The sequence below is a fragment of the Chinchilla lanigera genome, unplaced genomic scaffold, assembly GCF_000276665.1.
Source record: "Chinchilla lanigera isolate Chin_1 unplaced genomic scaffold, ChiLan1.0 scaffold00068, whole genome shotgun sequence".
NCBI classification, from domain to species: Eukaryota; Metazoa; Chordata; class Mammalia; order Rodentia; family Chinchillidae; genus Chinchilla; species Chinchilla lanigera.
Genome location: NW_004955469.1, coordinates 10,515,069 through 10,531,052, shown reverse-complemented (window position 1 = coordinate 10,531,052; position 15,984 = coordinate 10,515,069). Strand labels below are relative to the sequence as shown.

The 15,984-nt window shown below is 43.4% G+C and overlaps 1 long non-coding RNA gene across 1 annotated transcript; it reads right to left on the bottom strand.

The window, feature by feature from the left end:
• Positions 1-1,406: 1,406 nt before the first annotated feature.
• LOC102014129 lies at positions 1,407-7,852 on the bottom strand. Its single transcript, XR_263448.2, has 3 exons — positions 7,742-7,852; positions 5,617-5,772; positions 1,407-1,876 (listed from the first exon to the last, which is right to left on the bottom strand). It is a non-coding gene; the product is annotated as an uncharacterized LOC102014129 (long non-coding RNA).
• Between the last annotated feature and the right edge of the window lie 8,132 nt (positions 7,853-15,984).

The following is a 15,984-nucleotide window of genomic DNA, read 5'->3' as shown; positions in this document are numbered from 1 at the left end:
CACCTCCCAGCCTGGCTGTGGACCATAAAAGGTGTTCAGGCCTGTAGGAAGCAGGTGTCAATGCCTAAGCTCAGCTCTACCACCAGCAAACATGTGGGGTGAATTCTCAGAGTTTCCAAGGAGGTCATGGATTTTCCAAGCTTTAATTATAGCCTACTCTCTGCATCTTTGACCTAGTCGCTGCCTGCTTTGTTCTGGAGTTTTGTTGGACTCCTAAACACAGCAGGTTACAGAGGAAAACATTTCTGAATCAGGCCAAATAGGTTCTGAATCCCGATTTGCTCTGTGCTTCTAGGTATATGGTGGGACTGTCTCTTGGCTCGGCTGAGCTTGTTTTCTTATGTCTAAAAGGGGCTTTGTCATGCTTGTGAGGATTAATTTGCTAAGGAGAGTGAAGGGTGAAGCATCCTGCCTCATGGGGAAAGCTGGAAATCAACATGAGTTCCCTCTAGTTTTTCTCCTTGCTCCCACCCGAGGCTGCACTTAGTACTAAGGCTGCAGCCCCTGTCTAGTTTGGAAAATGCAGATATGTTGAGGGGAACATACACAAGCACATCTCTGTCAGTTTGGTTGTAGACACTGGTTTGGAAGCAGAGTGTCCAGGTCAACTTTTTTTTCCTTGGAGAGCCAGAGGCAATTTTCTTTCTTTCCTATTAATGAGGATCTATGTCAGATATTCTATCCTAGAGATCAAGTTCAGTCCTCTGGGCACAGAGTCTGGTGTTTGGATATCCATTGCAATTACAGGAAAGGCTGGGATCTGGCCTCACTCACAACGCTGGTCATGGACAAAGAGTCCAGCTCTGGTTTCATGTCAGGGAGACCAGTGTGGGGTGTGAGCTTGGGCACTCTGGCAGGCTTTCTCCTCTGTGCCACCAGTTTGGGACAGCACCAAGGTTTATTCCCTCTGTAGAAATACGTTTCTCATATTCCTGTCACATAGCCAGGGCATGAATTTTGATTATACCACTTTAAACAGCCCTGTTTATTTCATATTCCTTTCCCCACTAGAGTTTGAGCTGTGTACATCGCTATAAGCAGAATCTGCCAGAGGAAGGGAAGGGCCCTTGACCTTCAAAATGTAATCCAGCTGCAGGGCTGCCTGGCACAGCAGAGAATTGCAGCTGTATTTAATCTTCTCAGGGCAGAGCAGCTGGAGGTCTCCCAGCATCCTGGCGCCTGTCGGGGGAGGCTTGGCTTGCCCCAACTATGCATTTGAGCTGAAAAGTGCTCAAAAGAGAGAGTCAAGGTCACAACGCTGTGGCTGCTTCTAAGTCCTGTGTGTAAGCAGTGTGTGATGTGCCTGTCATTCTGGCTTAAAGAGAAATTCCTGAGAGCCTTTGAGTCCCCAGTGGTTTTGCTACACCAACTGGTAAAATGCACATGGAGATTTTGGGAAGGGATAGAGGAAAGGAAATGGTAGGAAAAAATACAGGAGGCCTCCTTTTGTCATAGGACAGTTCTGGAGGGGGTGGGGAAGGAAGATGAAGAGGAGAGAAGGCAGAGGGGCATGAAAGGAGGGCAGCTGGAAGACAGGCAGTTGGCCACAGCCGAGCAGCTCAGCTCTGCACACAGTGTGCCCCTGCTGTATGCTAGGGGTGAACTCAGCTTTATCTCGTTCTAAAACTCACAGCCTCACTGGCTCACTGGACTCAGCTACTCAAAAGCAAGGTAAAGGTCTTTAGAAGTTGTCACCAGGAATGTCCTGTGCTCTGGGCATCTCCCTGAACACAGCCAGGGAAGTGTCTGCCGTAGAAAACTGGCTATGGCCACGGCTCCTTTTGAAGATATCAGCATAAGTCCCGTGAGGACTTGGTCTGTGTTGATGTTATTTAGGCCTCAGCTCCGTGGTACAAGGGAGATGTCTAGTAAATATCTGTTGAAAGAATAGGAATGAAGACTCAGTTGTCTGCGGGGACAAATTACACCAGAGACTGAGGGACTTCTAGCCCAATGTAGCCCATGATATCAGTGTCCTTTGAATTTTAAAGTGCATATTACTTCCCCAAGGATCTAGTTAAAATCCCACACAGGCCTCCCCTCTCCAGGTCGTTAGAAAGACTGATGGCTGCTTTACCAGTGGTAGAAAGACTGATGGCTGCTTTACCAGATTGTAGTTTGAAACATAGAAATTGAGGTTCGCTAGCTTGTTTGCAACCGGCTGAGCTCTGTGGCCCAGGAACCCAGGACTGGCCAGGCTATACCTCCTCCCTCTGTGGATCCCTAGAACACTGTGCCACAGAGAGGTGAACCGAGCACTCTCCACTGAGTATCCCTTGTGGCCAAAGCCTTCCTGAGCCCAGTAGAACCCCATGGGCATGCGAGGCCAAGGGCTGCTTTTTAGGATCTTTGAGGTACAGGGTTTTCTTTCTGTCTTGGGCATTACTTCTCATGCTTTTGGACAGATCCAACCAATCTCTGGAATCCGACCCCAGCCATACACTACCAACACTGCCATCTTCACTAGCTTTTTACTACCCCTGCTGCTCCTTCCTCTTCTGTCACAGCCTTCCTGCCACCAGTACCTCCAGTGTTACCTCCAGCACCCTGGCTTGCAGTAGCGCTTTAGTAGCTCTATTGTGCCATCATATCAACCTCAAGTGTAGGCACCATGAGTTCCACTTGAAAGAACTATAAGGACCAGAGAAGTGAAATCCTATGTCTGGGGTCTCACAGTAAGTGACAGGGTGTGACCCAAATATATGTCCTCTGACTCCAGGGAAGGTGCTATTACCTGTTGTTGTGACATCTCCAAGAAGTGCGGCTCCATTGTGCACTCTCCTCTCCTCCCTGGCTTGTACTTTGATGGGAAGGCCTGTTCCTGGCAGAGCACAGACCCCTTCTATCTGGGCACCATGCTCCGCTGAGCCAGAGAGAAAACTCAGACTTCCTTGGTTTATAGCCAAATTTTGGTGCCAAATCAGTATCCTGAAGAGTCACTTCAGTCAATTCAATGGGATGGATGGGGGTTGGCTGGGGATGTCACTGCCACTGCATAACTTAAGTTTGTAGAGTTTGTAGAATAAGCCTTTGAAAGACATTTATTTGTGTTTCTAAATAAATAAAGCCTTTGTCCTGAGTCTTTGATGTGGGCAGAAAGACGCTAAGTCATAAAGTTCTGATAATAAGTGCCTTATGTTGTTATAATGATGTACAGTTTCAAAGAGCCCATGCTACTTTATTTCATCTTAGTCCTCCCAAGCCTTTTAAGATAGCCAGGGCTGGCATTATTATTCTGACTTAATAGATGGATAGGAAACTGGGGCTCAGAGAGGTTAGGGACTTGCTCCAGGCCACAGATCTAGGTCCTGTATGTGGGTAGTCTCAGTGCTGATGTTCTTTAGACTGTCCTGGACACACTGTACTGGTCGCCTTCCTTAGACACAGGGCCACCATTCACTAGAGACTGTCTAAGCCCTGAAAGATTTATTACCAGCAATTTGCTTATTCCCACAAAAGTACAAGCCTTTAGAAATCATCTGAAAATTACCCAACAAAGCGCTCAGAGCTAAGTTGGTGTCCAAGTGAGGACAGGAGATGGTACACCCCGGGGAGGGGCGGGAATGCTTCTAGATGGGAGAGTACAGGGAAGGCACAGGTCCTGAATCCCAGCAGTAGGCAGAGGTGTGCTAGCCAGTAGGCTAAGGTCAAGTCTGGAAAGATGGGGAAAAGGCTGGTCACCTCCAGTGTCTGACTTTTAAGAACTGAGGACCGGAATTCTGGAGGAACATTTGAGAACCATATCTGGCAATAGTGTTAGGAGAAAAAAAAAGTGTGTGTGTGTAGGTCAGAGACCAAGAATGCCAACTATAGAGCCTGATGTTACTAATGGTCACACAGAGTAGAGGCTGCTTCTAGACTTCCTATCCAAGAGAGAACCGGATTTAAGTATTTAGGTTGGTCAAGTCCATGTGGGTAGGGCAGAGGTCAGTGCACCAGAGTGGGAGGAGGGCACAGAAGTTCCTGACATGAGTTTTGTAGACCTCTATGGTTTCTCAACCTGACACTCTGCTCTCTAGGATGTTTCTGAGTGTGTTAGGAAGGCTCTGTGCCTAATGACAGTGGGAAATACCGGGTCAAATAAAATGCAACGGGTGTTTTTAGCGCATGCTGTCTCGGCACTTTGAACAAGCACATATGCAGTGTAGCTTTCCAGGTGAAACCTTTTGAAAGCAGAGTTTTAAAAAAACTTTCATCTTGGCCTACAGGTTAGCATCTCATGGGAAACTCCGTCCAACTCTTCCTCAGCTGAGTCAATGGCGATACTTTTTGCTTTGTACCTGGCCCCTGACGTTTTTCCTCCTGAGCATGCTGGCAGAAGGGTAGCCACCTAAATAAACCAGCACTGTGATTTACATTTACCCTCCCCCCTGTCATCTCTGATGTGGTGTCTTCTTACCAGTCTTTTTTTCCATGCCTTGTTAAAACTTGGTTGTTATCACAGACTATACAACTTTTTTCCTCAATACTGGGGATTGAACTCAGGGCCTTTGCACTGAGCTCCACCCCCAGAACTTTTTTATTTTACTTTCTTTTGAGAGAGGCTCTCTCTAAGTTTCCCAGGCTATGCTTGAACTTGCTATCCTCATGCCTCAGCCTCCCAGAGTGCTGGGATTACAGGCATGCACCACCATATCTGACTAATACATTTTAAAGAAGTGTTGGGTGTTTTCTACACTGGGGTTGGCAGCCTTTCCAACCAATGTACAAACTATATTGAAATTAAGAATAAAGGATCAACACAGCCAGGAGGCTCTCACTATTTTCTAACTCCCAGGACATAACCCATTCACCTGTTGTCCCAAATAAGCAAAAGGTGGAGTGGAGTGGAGGCAGCCAGACTGCTGTCTCTTTGGGTCTGTTACCACCCTGTGGGTGACTGTTCCCATCTGGGTTGTACCTGGCAACAGCCCCAACTCTCTGTTTGGACTCTGCTCTCTTCCTTTTGCTCCTACTCTGACCTGTGCATCCCGACACTCCCCTGTTGGAAGGGTCCATAAGGGCCCATTGTTTTGCTATGGTCAACTCGTGCTTCACAAGTTCGGGTGCCCAGCAGAATCACCTGGAAGGCTTTTAAAAACACAGATTTCTGGGCCCCACCCTAGGAATTTCTAATTGAATAAAGGAGTAGGGTTTGGAATGGAATATTAAGAGTTTGCTGTTCTAGTAATTTCCCAGGTGTTACCAGTGATACTGGTCAGAGGACCATACCATAGTTTCCAATCTATAGAGGACCAATCTATAGTTTCCAAGCCTGAATCAGTTGGGAAGCTTGGTAAAATGGGTGGTGTGGGGAGCCACCGTGGATTGCTTCAAAGCCTGCATGCTTGAGGACTCATAAAGACATGACCCCGCTGTTTGGCACATGCATACAACCAGATACACTTATATAAGCATGACTTAGCATAAACAACCATGCATATATTACAGGGTTATGACAGTACACAAGAACGCACTGCTTGATAACGGCCAATATATACACACCAAACAGTAAAGGTGCTTGCTGTTGTTGCTGATGTTGTCTTTGCATGCTTTCTTTTCTTTGGGGACCTCACCCATGAAAACAACCCTTCAGCCCTCCGAAAGGTGGGTTCCTGGTGTTCATCTCAGACCTACCAAATCAAAAGTGTCAGGGGTCGATGTTCCATCTGCCTCTCCCTGGGCTGACCTCTGCAGGTCTCTGCCCTCTCGTGTGCCAAATAAGGGTGCTGGGATGCAGACTCCTCCTCCTCAGATGTCTGTTGCTATGGAAATCCATCACCTCCAGTTGGGCTGGGAAAGGTCAGAAGGATTTATATTTGCCATTTGGTTAGTTTTAAGAAGATCTCTATCTGGGCCAATTCTTTTTCCCTTTAGTGCAAGTAAAAAAATATCAATTTTATAACAGTTTATCACATATTGCTTTCAATGATCATCCCATGGGGTATCATTACCCCCAACTTATGCATTTTCATACTGTGGCTCAGAAAGTTTACTAGTGACTCAAAGTCCCATGCTTTTCCCATTCTTCAGTGCTTGAAGACCATGTTCCAGGTGAGTGCAGACACCTTGACTTGGAGGTTAGGCTCCTCCCCCTTTACCTGGAGCTAGGCATGCAGGCAGAGTTAATCCTGGGTATCTCTATAAGGAGCCCCTGGGCATCAGCCTATACCTGATTTCAGGTAATTTTTTAATACAGAAAAAAATCTTTTATAGTGCAACCTTAGACAAAGGAATTGAGGCTAAAAATGTTTAATGTGAGTATAATTAGGTATGCCAAACAATTAAATTGAACACATAACTTTGGCTTTTACTTGAAACATAAAACTCCATTGCATAAAAATTATTTTAAAAATAAACTGGACCAAATAAAATCATAAAAAATATGTTAGTGTATGTGCTGCTGAAACAAGCACAGAAAGAGTCTTGATTATGGATTTAACAAGTGGCAGAACTAGAATTTGAAGTCTGCCTATGAAGCCTGTGTTTTTTGACAATAGAGACTATAACAGTACCATGCCCTGGTAAGGGTGCAGGAGAAATGGAACCTCGCAGGCTGCTGAGCATGGTAAATGGTACAAGTACCTTGGAAAATAGCTTGGCAGTTTCTCCTGAAGTTCAATGTAGCATTATGATGTAGCGATCTCCTTTTTAGGCATTTACTCAATAGAAATATACATCCATGCAATGACTATATACAGTGTTGATAGCAGTTTTGTTTATAATGGTCAAATACTAGAAACTACCTAAATGTCCAACAACAGGTGGATTAAGGAAACAAATATGCAATGGAAGACTCAGCAACAAAAAAGAGCACAGTGGAAAAGTTACAACATAGATGAATGTACAAGAGGGAGGCTATGAACAGGTTCTGACTTTAACTTCCATTTTACAGACAAGAATTGAGGCCTCAGAAGGCTGAATAACCTTTCCAGGGTTAAACAACCAACCAGCAGTGGTCTGTGGGGTCTGGTCCTGAACACTGTCTAACTGATTTCCAAGCCAGGTCAAAACTGGGTTCCTCCTCTTGACCTTGGGCTGTCCTGCTGGACCTCCGCCCTTTTTTCTGACTCCTTTTTCTCTTTGGAAGGTGCCCACTTACTTTGTTCAGAGTTTTAGAATGGGCTTGTGCTCCCTCTGCACGAAATACCGTACGCTGTAAGGTGATGTCACTTGGACTTCTCTCCTTTTGCATTTTCAATCTTGTCTGATGTTCTCTTTCCAGACTCTTCATTCTCCTGCTTCCCCACCTCAAACCCTGTCTCTGCCTTCCTTCTCTTCTCTCTCTGTCTGTATCCATGCCCTAGTGGAAGATTTCTGTCCAGCTTGATTCTCACACATTTTTTTCAGTGAGGAAATTAAATTATCTATGCCTCCAAAGGTTTTGACAGATTTAGGATGGCAGGATGCCCAGTGAAATTTGAATTTCAGAGAAGCAACCAATATTGTTTTTGAAAGTATACCTATGTCCTGTGCAGTATTTGGTATATACTTATACTCAAAAATTACTTGTTGCTTCTCTGAAATACAAATTTCACTCAGTTTCCTATATTTCATCTAACAGTTCTAGCCTGCCTGCCGTGCCATCATTTTGGTAAGACAGACAGGGTTTGGCAGAAGCTCCAAGAAGACATAGTCCCTGAGAAAATCAGAGCAGCCCTTCAGGGTTCCTTCACCTGTGTGTCTTCCATCCACACTCATCTGGTTTAAGCCTCCACCCCAGTGTTTCCTTTTGGGCCCCTTGTTGTCTGGCCTTCCTCACCTTCACTCTGAGACCCTTGCCTGTTTCCTGCTACTCACTCACGGTTGCTCCTTTATTTGATCCAGCTTCTCCAGCCTTCCACATGTTGTCTCTTCAACTCCAACTACCTGTGCTATCAGTACACACCCTCCCCTTTCTGGCCAGGCTGCAGACTCATTATGCCACGGACGCATTATGCCATGGTCAAAGGCTCAGCACAAGTCATCAATGCCTTCCACTCCCACCCGGGGTTATAGCACAGACATTAACTCAGAGTTCTCTTTTCATCTGTCTCCACGTACTACATGTGAGTCCCAGCAGTAGGCCCATGTTCATTGCCAGGGTAGAATCTAGGCAGGTCTCTGATCTAGGCAGTTTTCAAGTGTACAGTGGACAAAGAAACTTAGAAATGTATCTTTAATTGGAAAATAGTACCAAAAAAAAGAGGGGGCTGTATTTAGTTTTATGTTAATACAATTATAATTGTTTTAGGCGAGTAACAAAGGAAACCTTTTTAATGTATTTTTCTTAGTGCCTATTAATTTTACAAAAATTGGATATCAATGTGGTATTTTCTTACATATGCATAATATGTTTTGATCATATCCATCCACCCTCCCCAGGAAATTTGAAGCTACCTGGTGAGATGTTTTACAATTCTTTCTTTTTTTCTGGGCACAAAACATGTGTAAACCATTTAGACTTTGGCAAGCTAAATGAGAAGCTGCCTATGAGAGTGGTTGATTGGTTTATGGCTACAGTATTTTAGAGGGGGACAAGGCATCTGAGTTTGTTTGGGGCATGGTCCCGAGGTAAAGTCCATCGATATAACACCCCTACCCTGTGAGCACAGCAGTAAAAAGCTGTCCACTCCTAGATATTACAGAAAGAAGTCACACAGAGCTATCGGGGAACAAGACAAGAGCATATGCAGGATAATTAAGCTATTCATAATAAGTAAATTCCAGGGATGGAGAGAAACTGGGGTCCTGACTGGGAGAAGGTGGAGAAAAATGCAGGAAAAGGTGCTATCTGAAGTTGGATATGGATGGCTGAAAAAGTATTTTGTTCCAGGGAACAGAGGGTATATCCTCCAGAGGTCTGTCTGTGGGGTGCTTGGGAGAGCCAGGTGGGTGACATCTTTGCCATTGTTCCCGGCTTGGGCTCCCACTGGAAGGTTTGCTGGGAAGAGGGGTCCAGTTGAGCTGGTGTCCCTGAGGTGGCTGCCCTTCCTGCCCAGTGTGGAAGTTTCTGGGGCTGTGAACTCAATTTTAATGTTCTCAAATGTGAATATATTCCTGAAGCATTTGGGAGTGAGGCAATGGCTTGATTACTGTAGGAAAATATTTAGCTTGAGGCTTTGTTGAAACACAAATTTCTGTCTGTGTGCACCCCTAGAAATTCAGATTTTGAGGATTAGGGAAAGGGCCCTGTAATCTGTCTTTTTAACAAGTTTCCAGACGATTTAATGTCAGTGGAGCTTGGACTGTACTTGAGTGTATCCTCAATCATGTGGAAGATATTTAATCACGTAGTGCCTCTGCTTAAAACAATCTTTCCCTCCTGTCTATAAGATATAATTTTTTTAAAAAAAGGATATGGTCAAACGCATCCTAGATAAAGTCTAATTCTTCAGCCTGGGTTGTGAGTTTCTTCAGTTTGCCAGACCTAAGTCCCAGTTCTTTTTTTTTGTGGCTCTAGGTTGAACCAGGATCTTTGCACTGTGCCACATTCTCAGCCCTTTTATTACTTTCTTTTGGAAATGGGTCTCTTTAAATTGCTAGGTTGCCCAGGTGAGGCTCAAACTGGTGATCCTCCTGTCTCATTGTGAGGAAGGCTAATACTAGGACCTTAATAGAAACGAGCTTCACTCTTTCTCCTGATCAGCTCTGACCAGCTCAGTGTTCCCCAAACAATTCCCTGTTTAGCACTCAACTTCATGCAAGGCGAAGGCTGCTACGATTAGTTTTCCTCCCACTGAAATGCAGCCTCTTTCAAAGCTCAGCTCCAGTATCCATAGCCTCTCCCCTGAATTTTCCAGTTTCTCCATTCCTGTCTTCTGCAGCTCCTTCTGTGAACTTGTATCACAGCGTCCACTGCTGACGTTTCTCTGTCCAGTCCAGAAGTTCTCAAATGTTTGTGGCTACTACCCAGAACAGACAGCACCCTCTCCTACCTTAGGGGACAGTTCTACAGTCATTGTCAGAGTCCAGAAACCAGCTTTAACTGAAGACTGTCCTCTCTCACTTAGAGCCCAGTGGGTTGCGCATGTAGATTAATAGATTGTAGGGATACCATATACTGTTTCCTGGGACATAATGCAATTCAATTGAGAACCAAGCCTAATCTGAAGCAGCATCCATTAGGGTGTAGGAGGAAAATACTAAATATTACTACTTATATATATATTTTTTTCATCTAAAACAAAGAATTTCACTTTCCTACTACTTTATTTGTGCCTAGATCTTAGTGATCCCACTTGTGTGTCACATACCATAATACCACATAGGCAATTCCTTCTTTTAACATGTTGCCATGAATGTCCCCCAAAGTCATAGAACTAACAAGTAACAGAACCAGAATTTGAAATCTGTCTGATGACAAGTCATTGGAAAAATTAAAGCAACAAGGAAAAATAGCAGAGCTGGCAGACATCCGACAAAAAGAACTCTTCCTAGCCACATTACAAAATGAAAACGATGATCAGCTAATCAGAGCTGACAGGAAGACACAGCATCAGACTTACCCAGAAGTCTATATTGAATGTGACTGATATATATCCCTCCTGGTACTACCTACCCCTTCCCTAGGCACAGCTGGTGTTTCAGACATAAGCTGGTGAGATGAAGCCACATACAGAGCAGCAAATTAAAATTTAAAATTTTAAAAATTAAGCATCTAGTCCATGTTGACAAACCAGCACATTTAAAACAAGCAATATTTGAAATCAGAGTTCTGAATTCAACATCTCGGAAATTTCATTTAATGATACATGTCACAAATGTTTAAAAGCTTTCTTTTTTCTCCTTTCCCCTCCCCTTTTAAATTTCTTACTAGTAGTGACAAAGTGCCATGTGTCGTAATAGGTAAATGAAACAAGGAAAGTCACACAGCAAAAAAAAAAAGAATAGGCACTTTCCCGCACATGCTGCTGCAGGTGCATGGAAACATTCTCAACTTTTACAACAAATTATGAAACATTTGGTGGCTGGCTAAAAGACAGATTAAAAAACATGTTTTAGCCAAAGTTATTTGTTGGGTTGTTTCAGTTATGAAATATACATAGAGTTGCACATGTGTGTACCATTAAATTTTAAAAATGTACTACTGAAAATGTATTCTCAGAAAATTACTTTAATAAAAACTGTGATTTCTAGGGGCTAGGGATTTAGCTCAGCGGCACAGTGCCTGCCTGGCAAGTGCAAGGTCATGAGTTCGATTTCTGGTACTGGAAAACAAACAAACAAACAAAAAACAAAACAAAAAAAAACCCTGTGATTTCTGGCTGAGGGTGTATCTCAGTGGTAGCATATGTGCTTGCTTAGCACTGCAAGGGCCTGGGTTCAGTCTCTAGTGCCAGTTACAAAACTCTGCTTTGGAAAAACCTGGAAGTATCTTAATAGTTACTGCTTTAACTAGAATAAAAAAGATTCTTGGGTAAGAATACAAATACAGAGCTGCAAATGAGATTCTTTTGCTGTGTTATTTACTGGCAAGCTAAACAGCAGTGCCAGAAGTGCCCTGTGTGTGATAGGATATCATCAGTGTGGTAGCTGTCACAAAGACTTTTAGGGAACACAGAATTCTAACAATGCTTTGTGAAGAGACACAGAGTCACCATGAAAGTATTTTGGCAAAGCACTTGTAAGAGCCATTAAGCTTGAAGATGAATTATGCATTTTTAATCATAACTTGTTTCCAACATGCTGAGCTTCTCTGTGATGACAACTGGTTGTCAGTAATGTGTTACCTAACACATTCTTTCAAAAATATAAACTTACTTGCTAAGCACAGAGAGGAAACAATTGCTTTTTGAAAGTAATTTTGAAGTGTGGGCATGAAAGTGCTTTTTAAAAATGAAAGTCAAGGCAGATATTAAGAAATTCATTGCTTTTATGTGATGCTGCAGCTGAAAATGATGAGCTCTGACAATATTCTCTTATCCGTGTACATTAAAAACCTCAGAAATAAACTTTTCAAATGTGTTTCAAAAATTTCAAAATGAAGCATATTGGTGAGGTTAGAACCCTTTGCAAAAATGCAACATCTTCCACTTATTTTGTCCACCCACTGTGCAAAAATTGACATCAGGCAGAAGAGTAATTTATGAGTGATATTTCAACAAAAAATCTTTATATATTTTCTATTTTCTTCCTGCCCTGGAGATCAAACTTAGGGTCTTGAACATGCTAGACAAATTCTCTACCACTGGTGTATAGCCCTACCCCAAAATCTTCTGATAGCTGAGAATCATGATTTCATCAATATAACCAACAAGGCGCATCTTCTAGCTGGAGGTACCCATCTTTGTAAGGAAACTTTTCAGCCATGATAAGTTTTGAAATCAAGCTTAAGAATAAAAGTAATGCTTTTTTAAATGGAAAAAATAAAACAAAATTTCATAACAAAATCACCAACAGAGTGAAAAGACAACCCACAGAGTGGGAAAAAATTTTAGTCAGTTGCCCCTCAAAGAACTTATATCTAGAACATATAAAGAGTTGAAAAAAATCAGACCCCCCTCCCCAAATTCAAAGACCTAGTCCAAAAATGGGCATCTGACATGAGTACACACGTCTCAGATGAACAAATACAAATGGCAAATACATACATGAAAAAATGTTCAACACCACTGGTCATTTGAGAGATGCGAATTAAAACAACACTGAGATTACATCTCACCCCAGTAATGCTGTTTTAAATCAAGGTTTTAGACATAGTGAAACACACTCATCAAAATGCTTTCTCCCCTAAATAGTATCATTTTAGCAAGAGCAAAATGCTTATTTCATCTGTATCTTCTTCAAAAATTTTGATTTGTGATTGTTTCATGATTTATATTATAAAAATGCATAAATATAAAATTTAGAAATAATCTCTATTAGGGTGCACGTATTAACAGTTTCTGCTGAGCAGGTGCAGTGGAGAAGCAGGGGTCCATGCACGTGGTGGCAGGCCTGTGGCTTCCACCTGCCCAGGGCACATGAACAGCAGCCTCTGCTCCATCTGCTCACAGAGGGAGGAAGGCGTGGACTGGTTAAGCTGTTTGTCATGGGAACAACATCAATATCAATTCAGGAGGACCATAGCACTAAATCAATAAACAACACTTGGCAGTGCAACAAATGCAATCAAACTATGAAATTGAGGCAGCTCATATAAATGATCCTAAGAATAGAAAACTTTATTGGCACCCTCTGTGTGCCAGGCAGGGCCCTGTGCCTTCCTCCCGGGGACTCCCCACTGTCTCAAAACAGTTATGAGAGGTCGGTGAGTCAGGTTGGTATACCAGTGGGGTTGGTTTCCCAAGTGTGATGCCTTCCGGAAGTGATGCGGTGGCCTGGGGAGAATTAAGACAGCCATACAGTTTCCATCGTCTCTCCAGGGGATTTCAGAGCCAAAGAGAGCCTGGTCCTATGCCCTGCTGTGTAACATTGGTTACTAAAATAGAACCAGAAAAAAAGGTTGAAATTGAAGTTTCATATATAATGACGCCATTGATCTGCCGGTCCCAGGAGGTGGATGCTGAGCTGTTTTTCCAGCAAGTGGAAAAAACTGAGCTGTCCTGTGGGGCTTCCTCCTGGCCTCTGCCCCGGGGTTGGGGCACCTTCCTCTCTAGGTGGTTAACACCTCTTGGCTGCCTCCTTTTTTCTGCCCACACAGGGGACAGAAGTGCAGCAGTGGGTTGTCACTCTGGCACTAAATGGTCTAGGTGGAGCCAGCCTGGTGGGTGTGTGACTTGTGAGTCACACAGGGCCCTGTGCTCAGGACCTCGTGCTTAGTTTAGTGCTCTGCTGTTGCTGTCATAAAATTCTTAGTTTTCAACCAAGGACTTTGTGTTTTCATTTTGCACTGTGCTCTGAAAATTACGTCACTGGTCTCAGGTCTAGGCCAAGATGGGGTAGTCCCAGCAGAGGCCACCCTGAAGGACTTGTTTCAACTGATGGCCAATCCTGGGGGCCCATTGCTACCAGGAAACCAAGACTATAAATAAACTTAACCTCCACCCAGACTTTGAAGAGTTGTATTGCAAAGTCCCCTGGTGAAGTGGGCAGAGAAGAAAGCTGCATCCCAGGGTGATTTGGGACTAGAGGATGGGACTCTGCCCTCCTTTCCTTCCTGGACCTTGACTTTGGCTCACCCAAGATGCAAACTCAGGGAGGCTTACCTATCAACTTCTTTCACTGGCCTGTTGGGACATCAGTACAGATAGACCATTCCAAACTGACTTGTAACAATGCTCACAAAAGAAGAATCGGGGCTGTGCCCTTTGGCCACCGCGCCCAGCCCTGATGGTGGGACACAGAGTTGCAGTTTCTGTTGTTCCGTCCAACAGAGAGGCTTCCCTGAAGGCACCAGTGTAAGGCTGAGCCTTTGCTAGAAACAGAGGCCAACAATTTTATTCTCGACTTAGCTTGGAAACATATAGAGAACCAGGGTAAGCGACACATTACAGAGGCTAGGAGAAGCAGGACTGATGCTTTGAGCCCAGGCTTGCACACAGGAGTGAGAATAATTACAGCTTCCGTTCATCAAGCACCTGCCCGTGTCAGACCCTTTCATATAACTTCTCATGTAATCCCCAGTCTTTTCAGGGGGGTATCCTCTCATTTATTATAATTAGAGAAATAGGGTCATTCCTAATAACTCAGGATTACAGTCCTCTTTCTCCCTCGTCTAATCCCCAGTTCCCCAACTCTCCAGGCACAGTGGAATCTTCAAATCACTGAGCCTGACTGTGTTTGAGATTTAATCGATCATGAAGAATGAAATCCAAGTGATCAAAACACCATTCTGGGAATTTAGGGGATGCCTCTGTCTTTTATCTTCTCACCTTCCTCACTTCCTTCCTGTGCCGGCTGCCCAGCACTGTTTGAAGCTGGTCTGCCATAGCAAGCTTGTTGCTGGCTGATGCAGTCAGAGACCCACAGGGGTGGTCCTGGCCCCCTGCAGGAGACAGAGAGGGCCTTGGTGGGTTGCAGTGCTGGCTGCCAGGACAGTGGGACAAGCTGATAGAAACAAGTCTTCTGAACACTGCCAGGAGGTATGGGGGTACACGCTCAAGCGGCCTCATCCTGCTGCTGAACGCTGGCCCACAGTGATGCTTTTGCTGATAAAAACTGATCAGCATCCTAGACAGCCATAAAATTATAGCCCTGAGGTTTTCTTTTTCAATACACTCCACAAATCAACATAATTTTAGAGCCCAGATACTATAATCAAATAGTACACAGCAAAAATAAGCACAGGTACATTCTAGACAACCATTTCTTAGATGTGGCTGTTAAACAACATTAACAGGATAGCTTTTCACTTATTTCCAAATTTGGAATACTTTTTCCTAATACTGTATTCTGCTTATCTTGTATATTTGTGGTACGGATCCAATGAGAATGTACTCAAGTGCTTTGTGAAGTAAAGGCTGCCGCGTCTTTCAGTCAGTCTGATTATTTTACAGTCTCTCGAATCATATATTGGAGTCAATGCTGACATGGGAATGAGGGAGGAGCTAATTGTTGAAAACCTACTTTTAAACTTGTTTTTATCTCATTTAATTCTTACAAAAGACTGAAAATCCACAGAATTTGCTTCTTTTATCTGTAAGATCAGGATAATAATAGCAATTCACTGGGTTATTATGAGAATTACCAAGTAATACAGACTTACTGCTATAAAGCAGTGTCTGTTATGCAGTCAACACACAAGAAGTATTGGTCCCCAAAGTGCCTCCCCTATTGCTTGAACACATCTGTTGATTTATTTTTCTTTAATAACAATATAGTGTCTGGGCTCTAATCCAACAGTTCCATTTGAACTATTTGAGGATGTTCTATTTGTACTTCTTTCATAAATCTACCTATTTGTATAAATGTAGAGCACATACAATTATGTACAGGACATAATACCTGGTAGTAATAAAGTTATGTTACTGGGTTATGCATTTACTATACTGTACTTTTTGTCATTATTTTGGAGTATACTCCACTTAAAATTTACTGTAAAACAGTGTGTCATGTTACCTCCGCAGTGTCCTTGTGTGTCGT